The sequence below is a fragment of the Melospiza melodia genome, unplaced genomic scaffold, assembly GCF_035770615.1.
Source record: "Melospiza melodia melodia isolate bMelMel2 unplaced genomic scaffold, bMelMel2.pri scaffold_18, whole genome shotgun sequence".
Lineage (NCBI taxonomy): Eukaryota > Metazoa > Chordata > Aves > Passeriformes > Passerellidae > Melospiza > Melospiza melodia.
The window spans coordinates 5,166,006-5,177,646 of NW_026948525.1; the positions used below are offsets into that span (position 1 = coordinate 5,166,006).

General features: G+C 54.6%; 1 pseudogene; it reads right to left on the reverse strand.

The window, feature by feature from the left end:
• Window positions 1–1,932: 1,932 nt before the first annotated feature.
• On the reverse strand, window positions 1,933–4,582 carry LOC134433339 (serine/threonine-protein kinase pim-1-like; annotated as a pseudogene).
• Between the last annotated feature and the right edge of the window lie 7,059 nt (window positions 4,583–11,641).

An 11,641-nucleotide genomic window follows, 5' to 3' on the forward strand; every position in this document is an offset into this window, starting at 1 on the left:
AACGAGTTGACTCGGAGAGAAGAACACAGTCCATGCAATTCCTTCTGGAACATGAAGAGGGGAGGCTGTGCAAACAGGAGCGTTGTTTGCTGTGGCCTCCTCTCTGCCCTTCATGCCTTTCAGCATTTTGAACCAGCCAAGAGCTTTCTCCAAGATTTCAATGGAGCAGCTGTTCCTGCTCCCAGGCCTGGCTCTCTCCAGTCTCTGCCCTTGCCTGGTTCTGTCCCTCGTGCTGTGCCCTCTGTTCCCCCAGGGCTCGGTGGCTGCTGCCCAGGACTGTGGCACTGGCACAGATCCAGTGCTCCAGAGCCTCCTTTCTGTGCCCTTGCAGCTGCCTGGGCACAGCAGCCTTTTCCATCTGGAAGCTCCCCATGGACAGGGAGTGCCCAGCTCTGTTCCTTGCACAGCCTCCAGGAGCCCAGGGCTGCCATCTCCAGTCCCTGCTGGCACTGGGGGCTCCCAGGTGCCTCAGGCTGCTGTGACACCGCTGCACACGGGAGGGAAGAGGGGCAGGGGCTGTGCTCAAAGTCAGCTCCATCTGCTGCTGCTGCTGCTGCTGCTGCTGTGGGGTCATTTGTGCAGCCCTGGCCCAGAGTCAGGGATCAGATCCTGCCAGTCTCTTCCAGCCCTGGCTGCTCAGAGTTTGGGCCTTGGAGCCTCAGGTGGCCAAAGGCAGCTGCTGCTGGTGCCTCTGTGTGCCTGAGTTCAGCAGTGCTGCTCCATCAGTCTGTGCCCAGCAACGGGGAAAAGCCTCAGCCCTGCAGGGCCAGGAGCTGCCGGGCTCTGCCTGAGCAGCTCAGCCAGCAGAAGGGAGCTGCTGCTCCACACGGGAACCAGGAGCAAAGGACATTCCTTTGATAGGACATGTTTTCTATTGAAAGGAAGAAAAGGAAAAAGTAAGAAAAAACTGTATAAAATGTGAAAGATAAAAACAAAACCCAAGTGTGCAGTGAAAAATCTTCTCTAACTCTGAATTAAGAGGCAACTGATCTTTTGAAAGAGAACTCATTTACTTTGTAAATGTGCTGATGGCATGGATCCATCTTACTGACTTCAGCAGTCTTTTCAAAAAGTTTTTGGGGATTGTTTCCAATATTGTTACTTTAAATTGTGGTCGAGGCAACAGGAAATTGCTTTGTGCCCTTCCAGCTCCAAGCAGGACTGGGAATGGAAACTCTGTCAAAGCCCAAATCCTTTAGAAGATGACCTTCCTTCTCACCCTGAGAATGAGCTGCACATTCCTTTTGAAACTGTCAGGGATTTCTTAGAGTCACTAAGTCCCACTGCCAGCTTTTTGCTCTGGTGTGGAAGTGCAGAAGGGCAATTCTCCATCCACCAGCTCCAGACTGCACTGCCTCAGGAGCACGGCCCACTCGCCAGCATTGGCCCACTCGTGGCACTGCTAGAGGAGGAAGAAAGTGCAATTGCACAATTCCAACCAAAAAGGAATGAAGAGTGGGACAGACAAAACACCCTGTACAGATCCAGGCATTCAGCTGGGACTGTGAAGAGTTTGGGTCCTTGTCAGTTGGATGTGTGTCCCCAGCTGCAATCTCTGGGCCTGCAGCAGAGTCTCACTCACCGGCCAAAGCAGAAAGCTCAGGCGCTGTGCTCACAATGGGCTCGTCTGATGCAGAGCTGTCAGAGCAATGTGAGAGCAGAGCCAGCCCAGCTGGGCCCAGGGCTGAGCCCAGCAGAGCCCTGGCAGAGCCCAGAGCAGCCTCAGCACCCGCAGAGCCCGGCTGCAAGGAAAGCAGAAAGTGCCCATCAGCTGAGGGCTCCTGTGCCCTTGTGCCAAGGCCTGCGGTGCCCAGGATATGTTGGCCGTGCCCAGAGCTGTGCCCAGAGCTGCCCATCCCTGCTGCCTTTGGCAGCAGAGCAGGAGGGCAGCACATGTGCCAAGCCTGCAGCCAGCCATGGCACATCCAGCCCTCAGCAGCTGCCCAGAGCCAAAAAGCAGCTGGTCAGCTGACTGAAGAATTCATTGCAACTGCCCCAGCTAAGGGGGAACCTTTGGTGCCCAGCTGTGCCATGCCCAGATCTGGGAGCAACCCCCTGCCTGTAGACTCACCTGCAAATTGGACCTGGAGCCTGGCTTTGAAGAAGGTGCCAGAATCCAAGTCCATCATCTTCAGCTGGCCAGGCCAAGAAGAGATTGTCATCCTTGAGGTTGTCCTTGGTGTCTCCAGCAGCAGCCCCGCTTGGAACAGCTTCTCCAGGGGCTCCTTTCCCTTCCCTGGGGTCAGACCAGGCTGTCAGGGCTCTGCCCAGGGCCCCAGCCATCCATGAACCATACAAACAAAACCAGAGGGATGGTGGCCACCAGTGCTTGTCACACTGGGTCTCCAGCTCAGCTCCAGCCCAAGAGCTGCATGCTCCCTTCTGCTGACCCCTGCTCGGAGCTACAGGCAGGACAAAACCAGCCTGGTTTGCTTTGCCACTGATTGCCAAGAGATGCATGGAGCTGGTACCTGCTAGGCCCCGGGATCCAACTGTGCACATGGATTTCTTCAGTCTTCTAGGGCAGGGAAACACCCTTCACCCAAGGATGACAGAAAAGTTCTTCTAAGGATGGCCTGTCCGAGGGTTGCATGGACAAACACCTCTTAATAACATCTTGGCACACTGGGGAGAGAAACCAGAAATCGCCAGTCAGTTGGAGAAGTTGCCCCCCTGTTTCCATGCCCAGGTCATGCTGGTTGTGCCCAGAGCTGGGCCTAAACTTCCCCATGGATGCTCTGTTTGGAGGAGAGCAGGACATGTGCCACCTCCTCAGCAGCTGCCAGAGTGGGATGCCCATGAGCCCACTGCTGTCTCCCAGCACTGGTATTTCCCGCGTGCCCAGAGATGAGGATCCACCTTGAGAGAGCCATCGTGGGAACAAGATTCGCCCCCGGATGATCTCCTGGCCCCTCCTGAACGGGTGCTTCCCCATGACCAGATGGCACAGCAGGAGGCCCAGGGACCAGATCGTGGCTGCCTCGCCATGGTAGCGTTGGTGCTGGATCCACTCTGGTGGGCTGTAGGACAGGGTTCCTGTGGAACACAGACACAGCTCAGCAGGGGGCTGCTGCTGCTCCCAGAGCCCGGCCCCAGCATTCCTGGGCATGTGGGGGCTGCCCCAGAGGCACACGGGGTGAGCACTGCCCTCTCGCCAGCACCTGGGACTTGTGCACAAACTCGCGGCTGGAAAAGAAGCCACTGGTGCTGGAAGAGGGCAGCAGAAACCCTGGGAAAGCCCAACCATGACACACAAAGGAAAAACCCACTCAGTAGTGGAGAAAACCCACTCTCCTCCCCACCCGCATGGCCCCCAAAAATGTTAATAAGCCAAGGTGAACAAGGAGAGCGGAGCAGTCCAGCCCTTCCTTGCCTGCACACCAAACCATCCAGGGCACACGGTCAGGCCTCCCTCTCTGCTGCCCCCATGGGGGTTTGTGTTGGGCTGGCTGCCCCAGCTCCAGCTCCAGCCCAGGGCACAGTGGGTGCTGAAGGCTGTCAGCAGGGCTGGGAGATAGTCGCCCTCACACCCCACCCAGATCAACTCGGCTCCAGCATCAATCCCATCCCGGCTGCAATAGGGGGAAGCCCCAGTGCTGCACCCAGGCTGGGCCACGAGATGCCCAGGAGCACCCCCTGCGAGGCCTCACCTGCAAATTGGGTGTAGGCTGTGTCTTGGAGGAAGGCGCCACAGCCAAAGTCAATCAGTTTCAGCTGCCCGCTGGCCAGGTCGACCAGGACATTCTCGGGCTTGATGTCCCGGTGCAGGACCCCGCAGCTGGTGCAGTGCCGCACGGCCTCCAGCACCTGGCGGAACAGCCCCCGCGCCTCCTCCTCCGGCAGGAACCCCCGCTCTGCCAGGAAACCCGAGAGCTCCTGGCACCGCTCCGGACGCTCCAGCACCAGCAGGAAGCTGTCGGGGAGCTCAAGCCACTCCAGGAGCTGAATGATACCGCCACAGCCACAGGACACCTTGGCCAGCAGCACGATCTCCAGGGGTGCGCTGGTGCCGTCGGGCTGCAGGAGCACGACGCCGTCAGAGGGGCCGAGGCCGTGCCGGGGCTCTGGGAGCCCTCAGACAGCCCGGGATGCTATGCATGCCCCGCTCAACCCACGCCCACTCTCCCCGCAGGGCTCACGGCGTCTCCCACCCTGCCGGGCCCCGGCTCCTCGCCGCCCGGCACGGCCCGGCTGCTGCCGCTGGCTCCGCTCACTCACCAGCTCGCCCCAGTGCCGGATGCGATCCCTCGGCACGCGTTTGATGGCCACCTGCGAGCGAGGGAGAGCAGCGGGCTGAGCTCGCCGCCCGTCCCGCCGCACCCCGACCTTCTCCTCCTCCTCCCTCCTCCTCCACCCCCTCCGCCTGCGCCGCCGCCGGCCCTGCCGCTCACCGGGGCGCCGTCCGAGAGCCGCGTGGCTGCGAAGACGCTGCCGAAGCCGCCGCGCCCCAGCAGCGATCCCAGCCGGTACCGCTCCTGCAGGGCCTCCTGCGCCTCACCTGCGGGCGGGACGCGGCTGTCAGCGCTCGGCCCGGGGCCAGCCACGGCCCCCGAGCGCTCCTCACCCGCCCCGGGCCCGGCATCCCCACCCGCCCCGGGCCCCGGCGGCTCGGGGCCGCAGGCCGCGCTGCCGAGCGCCGGAGCTCGGGCCGGGGAAGCCGCAGCGGAAGCGGCGGGAGCGGCCGCGCCGCGGGTGTGCTCCGCGGACCCCAGGAGGAGCCGGGGCCGGGGTCGGGACTGGACCTTGCGTCGGGTCCGGGGCCGGGCTCGGGCCAGGCGGAGCCGAAGGGCGGCGATGCCGCCCCCGCACCAGGCACTGATGCCCGCCCAGCAGCGCCACCGCCAGCACGGCCAGAGCCGGGCGGAGGCGAGACCGCGGCGGGACGGCCGGGGCCGGGCACGGGGCAGCCCCGCCCGGGGCCGGGGGCGGGCCGGGGGCATGGCCCGGCCCGGCAGGGGAGAGGGAGGCGGGGAGAGGAGAGGGACGCCGGCAAGGGACCCCGAGAGAATGGTGCCCGACAGCGGGAAAGGGAGAGAAAGAGAAATAAAGGGACAAAGAGAAAGAGAAAGAAAAATAGGGGAAAGCGTGTTTTAAATTATCTGTTTTGCTGCTCTCGCCGCTGCTGCTGCCGCTGCTGCTGCCGCTGCTGCAACTGAAGCACCGGGGCCGTTCGTCCCCGTGTCCGTTCCCCGCTCGCCCCACGAGCCCCACGTTCGAGCCCCGCGCGCCCCGGGGACAGCCCCTCCGTCTGCCCAAACACGGGAACTTTGCAGCCTTGAGCCCGGATGCAGAGCCCTGACTCCTGCACACTGGCACAGCGATCCCCTCGCTTGCTGCTGTGCATTGTCCTTGCTGAGCGTCAAACACTGTCGGGGCACCTTCCCTTGGGGTAGGATTCCTACCTGACCCGAGCACTGCACTTACATCTCCAGTGTTGCTTTCCTGTAAAAACAGGGGAAGGAAAACTGTGTGTGGCTCATGGTATTTTAGAGTGTCTAAAAATCACTAAGTCATCGATCCTAGAGGTGAGGTGCATCTGGAATTACTGGGATGCAACATAGAAAAGGGGAGCATAGAAATAAATAGAGGAAAACACCTTGGATTGTTTCTTTTATTTCACATCTGGAAAGCTGTTTCAGTTTTCCAGGAGTCTTCTCCTGTCTGCTCTTCCCAAGAATCTCTCATGGAGAACAAGGTCAAGCTTCTGTCACAAGATTTGCCACCGGGAAATTACGCCACTGGTGAAATTTTCATTGTGACTGTTTGTGCTGGCTTAGGGCAAATTTTGGGAGGAAATCTCCAAAAGGGGTCTGTCTAGAAAGCAAGTTCAAATGGCCCCTCCCCCTACTAGTTCAGGAAAAGACTTCCCTTGAGAAAAGATGAAAAAACCCCAGTTTATTTAACAAGTAAAGTATTCACAAGCGTGAAAAATGAATAATATTAAATAAAACCTCTGACAGTGGTGAAGAGATGGCAAATTCAGAAAGTCCTTTTTTTGGGTTGTAGTTGGCTCACTCGGTCTCTTCTAAGTCCCTCTGGCACTGGAATGCAGCGTCCCAGAGCTTGGTGGGCCACAGGTGTGAGCTGCTGCCAGTGTTTGTCTGGGTTTTCAGTCCAGAGCAGGTTTAAACAGTTCCAAGAAAAAGGAAAGCCACAGTCCGAGGAACTTCGCTTCCTAAGCTAGCTAAAACCAAATTGCTAGACCTGGGTTGTAAAGGCATCGGGAAATTTCCAAATCTGGGCACTGGCGGTCCCAGCAAACACATGAGCTGGATGATGCTGGTGCCAGAACCTGCAGATTTCCAAATTTTGACTTTCTGTGCCAGCAAATCACTGGACTTGGGCTGTGCCGGCACCAGGAAGTTTTCAGATCTGGGCGCTGGCACTGCCAGCCAACACCAGATCTGGGTGGTGTCATTGCCAATGACAGAAATTTGCCAGATTTGGGCTCTGCTGGCACTGAGAAATTTCCAAATCTGGGTTCTGGTGCAGGAAACACAAGATGTGGGGGCAGTTCCAGACCCAGTAGCAGGAAGCTGCCACAGGTTTTGGGTTTCTGTGCCAGCAAATTGGTGCACTTGGGCTGTGTCAGAATAGGGATATTTCCATATCTGGGCACTGGCAGTGCCAGCATTCAGCCCATTTCAGGCTCCAGGCTCCAGGAAGGACTGGGTCTGGATGCCTTCTTCTTTTCTTTCCTTCTTTCCTTCCATCTTTCTTGGGATCCTGCTGCCAACAAACTCCAGATTGGGCGGTGCTGGCAAGGGGAAATTGCCAGGTTTTAGCTTTCTTTGCCTGCAAATTCTGGACATGGGTGGTGCCAGAAGAGGGAAATTGCCAGATGTGGGCACTGGCAGTGCCAGCGCACACCAGATCTGGGTGAGGGATGAGGCGGCACTGAGAAATTTCCTGATGGTAATTTTCTGTGCCAGCAAATTGCTGGAATTAGGCTGCGCAGGCATCTTAAACATTCCTGATCTGGGTACTGGTGGTGTCAGCAAATCTGAGATCGGCTTGCTGTAGGTACCAGGTCTTTGCTTGGTTTTGACTTTCTTTGCCAGCAAGTTGCTGCACTTGGGCTGTGCAAGAATAGAGAAATATCAAAATCTGGGAAATGGCAGTGCCAGCAAACACCACATTTCAGGAAGGACTGGATCTGGACCCGTTCCATCCCTGCCCGCCTCCCTCAACAAGGTGCCAGAGTGGCTGGAGAGCAGCCAGGCAGAAAGGGACCTGCAGGGACTGATGGACAGCAGGCTGGACATGAGCCAGCAGTGTGCCCAGGTGGCCAAGGAGGCCAATGGCTCCTGGCCTGGATCAGGAATGGTGTGGCCAGCAGGAACAGGGCAGGGATTCTTCCCCTGCACTCAGCACTGCTTGGGCAGCACCTTGATTGCTGTTTGTAGTTCTGGTGCCCCCAATTTAGGAAGGACATGTAAGGGCTGGAGCGTGTCCAGAGAAGGGTAACAAGGCTGGGGAGGGGTCTGGAGCACAAGAGCTGTGGGGAGTGGCTGAGGGAGCTGAGGTTGTTTATCCTGGAGGAGAGGAGGCTCAGGGGAGACAAGGTGGTGTCAGGGCACAGGTTGGACTTGATGATCTCCATGGCCTGTTCCACCCTTGCTGATTCTGGGATTCTCTGAAACCACCCTTGGAGCAGTTGCAGGAGGAGCCCTGGGCCTCCTCTTCAGCAGCTCCAGCAGCCCAGGTCCCTCAGCTTCTCCTGCCAGCCCCAAAGCCCATCCTGTCAGTCCTGCAGAGCCTCTGCAGCTCCTCCTCACTGCCCAGAACAGGGAGCCCCAGAGGCAGACACAGCAGCCCAGATGTGCCCCCCTGGCCTGGGGTGCCTCTGGCAAGGGAGCAGCAGGAGGCACTGCAGGAGCCTGCAGACAATTGGTCTGAAGGCCAAACCTCCTTAGCTCCTTCTGAAAGAGCAGGAACAGTTCCTCATTGCAATGAGGTGGAATGCTGGGCACCACAGCTCCAGGTGAGGACTGGACACAAGTTTGCTCCCACTGAGTGCTGGGATGGGTTCTGCAGGAGCTCTGGGCTCCTGTGCTTGCCAGGCACAATGAGGAGAGAAGGAGCCAAGTGCACTGATGTGGGAAATGGATATCTAGAAATCTTTTAGGGCCTAGTAGAATGCCCACAGAGTATGAATCTGTAAATAAACCTTGAGACAAGAAATGCTAACTTAAAAATGCCATGGAATAGGACAGATATTGTTGAGAGAGAAATGGACGTGAAAAAAAGTTCCAAAAGATGGCCTTGCAAATAAGATTTTGGAAAAACAGAGCTATGAAAGATGCATTGTAATGAGACCCACGAGGGGCAGTTTTAATAATTGGCTTTAAGGCATTCACAACGTGGCATGGCAAAAGGCTGATAGACCAAAAAAACTAATTATAATGTATTATAATTAGGAAATAGTTGGCTTCTGATTGTGATGGCGTGAATTATAACATCTGTATTGTCTCACCCTTCTCATAAGACTGAAAATTGAATAAAAGTTTTTAAAACACCTCTCAGTGTCCCCATCTCTAGGTCAAGAAAAGAGTATTATCCAACACACTGAAACACATTTGCCTCGAGCATAACCCAGCCTGGACCAAACACACTGAAAGGTTTCCCCTGTGGCCCATGTCTCGAAACATCAGGTCTGCTGTTTGACAGCTCAGGTTGGTTTGGTGTCAAGGAGTTCCCTCAGAAATACTGGGTTTGTCTTCCTCTGTGCCTTCCCCTCAGCAGCCTTGGGGATGCTCCTGTGTGAAGCCATCTGTCTCACACAGTCTCAGACAACTTCAAACAGGATATTGTGCAATAAATCATTTCCTCTGAAGTGTTCCAACAGTCCATTTCCAGCAATAGGAAATTATTACTGATAGATGAAAGTGGAAAACCCCCAACAGTTTATTAACAAACAGAATCCCCCCATGACAGGTGTCACAAGAAGGCGCCGGGGTCTCTCTCGGAAGAACAGGAGCTGTCACGGAGCAGTTCCAGCAGCTGATGGAAGCTCGGGGACTCATCCGATGTCGGCTTTCTCCCGTGGCAGAGCTCCATGGGGCGGGCAGGGCAGTGAAGCAGCTGGGCTGGAGCCCCTCGCTGCCTTTTCTCCCCGGCGTGGCTCAGCTCACAGACTCTCGGGCTGGGAGCGGGGCCGCTCCGCTCCTGCCGGCACCGTGTCCCGGGGCTTGGACAAACAGTTTCCTGCCAGGAGAGCCCTGCACACTGCTCCACAGATCTTTCATAAAGGCCCAAACCAACTCCAGACTCTCTGTCTGCAGCAGCTTTTCACAAAGGGCTGCAGAAATCCAGGACAGCTGCAAGTGAGTGTCGGAAGGCTCTTGTCTTGGTTCTGACAGCAGAATTCTTGATGATCTTGTGCAATTTTATTCAGATGTAACAGCAGAGCTGAGATTTTTTTGTTAAAATATTCAATGATGAGTAACAAGCCTTGAGACATTGAGGTACAGGACTGACATGCGAAAGCATGAGCATATCCTCCAAAGTGACCAGTTTAATTGTCCATTTTATTACTCCTGTATTTACTCCACACTAATAAGGAAAACCAAAACTTTTGGCTCCAAACTTCTTGGAGCCAAAACAGGCATGGGATACACTACAATCCCTCACAGGTTCAGCAGGGCTGGCAGTGACACAGAAGCAGTCTGCTTCATTGTGAACCACTACAGAGCTGCATCCCAATCTGGTTTAAGTGGCGTGGTATTATTAAGAGCTCTTTTTCTCCATGAGACACGAAAAGGAGATCCCGAATGATCTTCATGCAAGCATGCAGTAAAGAACTGCTCCTGCTATCCTAACGAAGCGTTTGCTTTGGCAATTACACTCTTCCCATTCATCTTTTGGTGCAGACACCTCAGATTTTCCCCCACATTCCTGCAAGGCTGGTATTCACTGTTTCCCATTTCCTGTTCTTCCCTAGAGATGATCCAGTGGCTGCTTTGAAACAAAAAGCCCTGAGATCTGGATAGCTTGAAGGAGCATGAAATGCTAATTAAGTGCTCATATTGGTAACATCCAGGTTTACACTGCCCAGTGCTCTCCAGCAGCAGCAGAAGCAGCAGGACCATGCATCATTCCTGTTGGTGGATGTTCATGTTTCTGGTGTGCAAGAGCAATGACTTTGAGGAGGAACAAAAATGCCCCTCTTCAAACAGTGGGTGTGCAAGGAGATGTGAAGTTTCACAGCCTTTTCTAGGATATTTCAGAAAGATCTAAGAGAATATTGTGGCATGGAGTAGGTCCCTAATTTTGTCTCCAGAGAAGTCCCCAAAGGGCACATCCACGCTGCTGCTGATGGCAACCCCATAAGCTCATGGACCAATTTTCTCTGCAACATTCCACCCTGCCTGGGCTTTACTAGGCTGGGACTAGACCCAGAGATAAGCAAACACATGCAGCCAGGTGACATTGTGTAACATCAGAAGCTGGCAACCATGAGGACTTTGCTGCCAAAAGGTTTCAGTTTGCACCGGGCCCAGAAGTGTTTTTCCCTAAGGCAAAGCAAATTGAAATGTGAAGTTTGAAAGCTTCAAATGACTATGAAAGGAAACTGCAGAATAATTTCTGGAAGGGCAGCATTGTCAATGATCGTGCAGCCCACCAACAGCTGGAGCTGAATCCAGAATTGCTTCTTCCAGCTGTGCAGGAATTCATTCCACTGGCAAGCACTGGTCCATGGGAAAAAATGATCCCCTAGCTCTGGGCTGAATGGCACCCAGGCTGCAGTGCAGATTTGAGGAACACTTGTCACTTGTTATTGGCCTCCCAGTGCACTCATCCTTCTGCAAACAAGGTGCAAACAACACAGCTGGACTGCTGTCCTGGGTAAATATACATACAGGTGACTTTGCCAAAGCAGTGCATCATTTCCCAGTGAAATTCATGACCTCTTCTTACCTATGGAATTGTGATTGAAGACACCTGTGAGCCAGATCTGTGGGAGATTGCAAAGAAGCAAAGCTTTGGGATTTGGGCACACTTCTCTTGGTTTCTTTGCTCAGGCCGTTGGTGAGCACAGAACACACCTAGGTAGAAAACCTTTGACTAGACAGGATCTTTTGGATCCATTGTCCCCCAAACAGGTCAATGTGTGGCCCTGTTGTAATGCCAAGTAACAAAGAGCAGCACAAATGACACAAAGAAACCATGGCCAAAGAGGAAGAGGAGAGGCCCAATGAGGAAAGGATGTGGTGAGACACTGGCACACTGAGTAAGCTGCACTCCCATAATCTCTAGGCTAGCAGGTCATGGTCTCACATTCTCCTTTTGGTTTTTTCAATTTTGTTTATTTATTTACTTTTTTTCATCATCAAAATAAAATATATAGAATTAAAAATGTGTCATCAAAACTTAAAGACAGAATCAAAACTCAATAATTCAAAACTGCATCTAAAGATCAGAACATATGTACAGCTCTAACTATGAAGCCTAACACATCAATCCTATTCTTCAAACACACTTCATACAGGTGGCAGCTTCTTCCTGAGCTTGGAGGACAGAGAGCTCTTCTGGACGGGAGGCGAGGACTTTGTGGGTGAGGGAACATCTGAAGTGTCCCGAGAAAACTTCTCCTTAAGACTGTAACCAGTCAGATCTGCAAAATGCAGACACAAAGTTT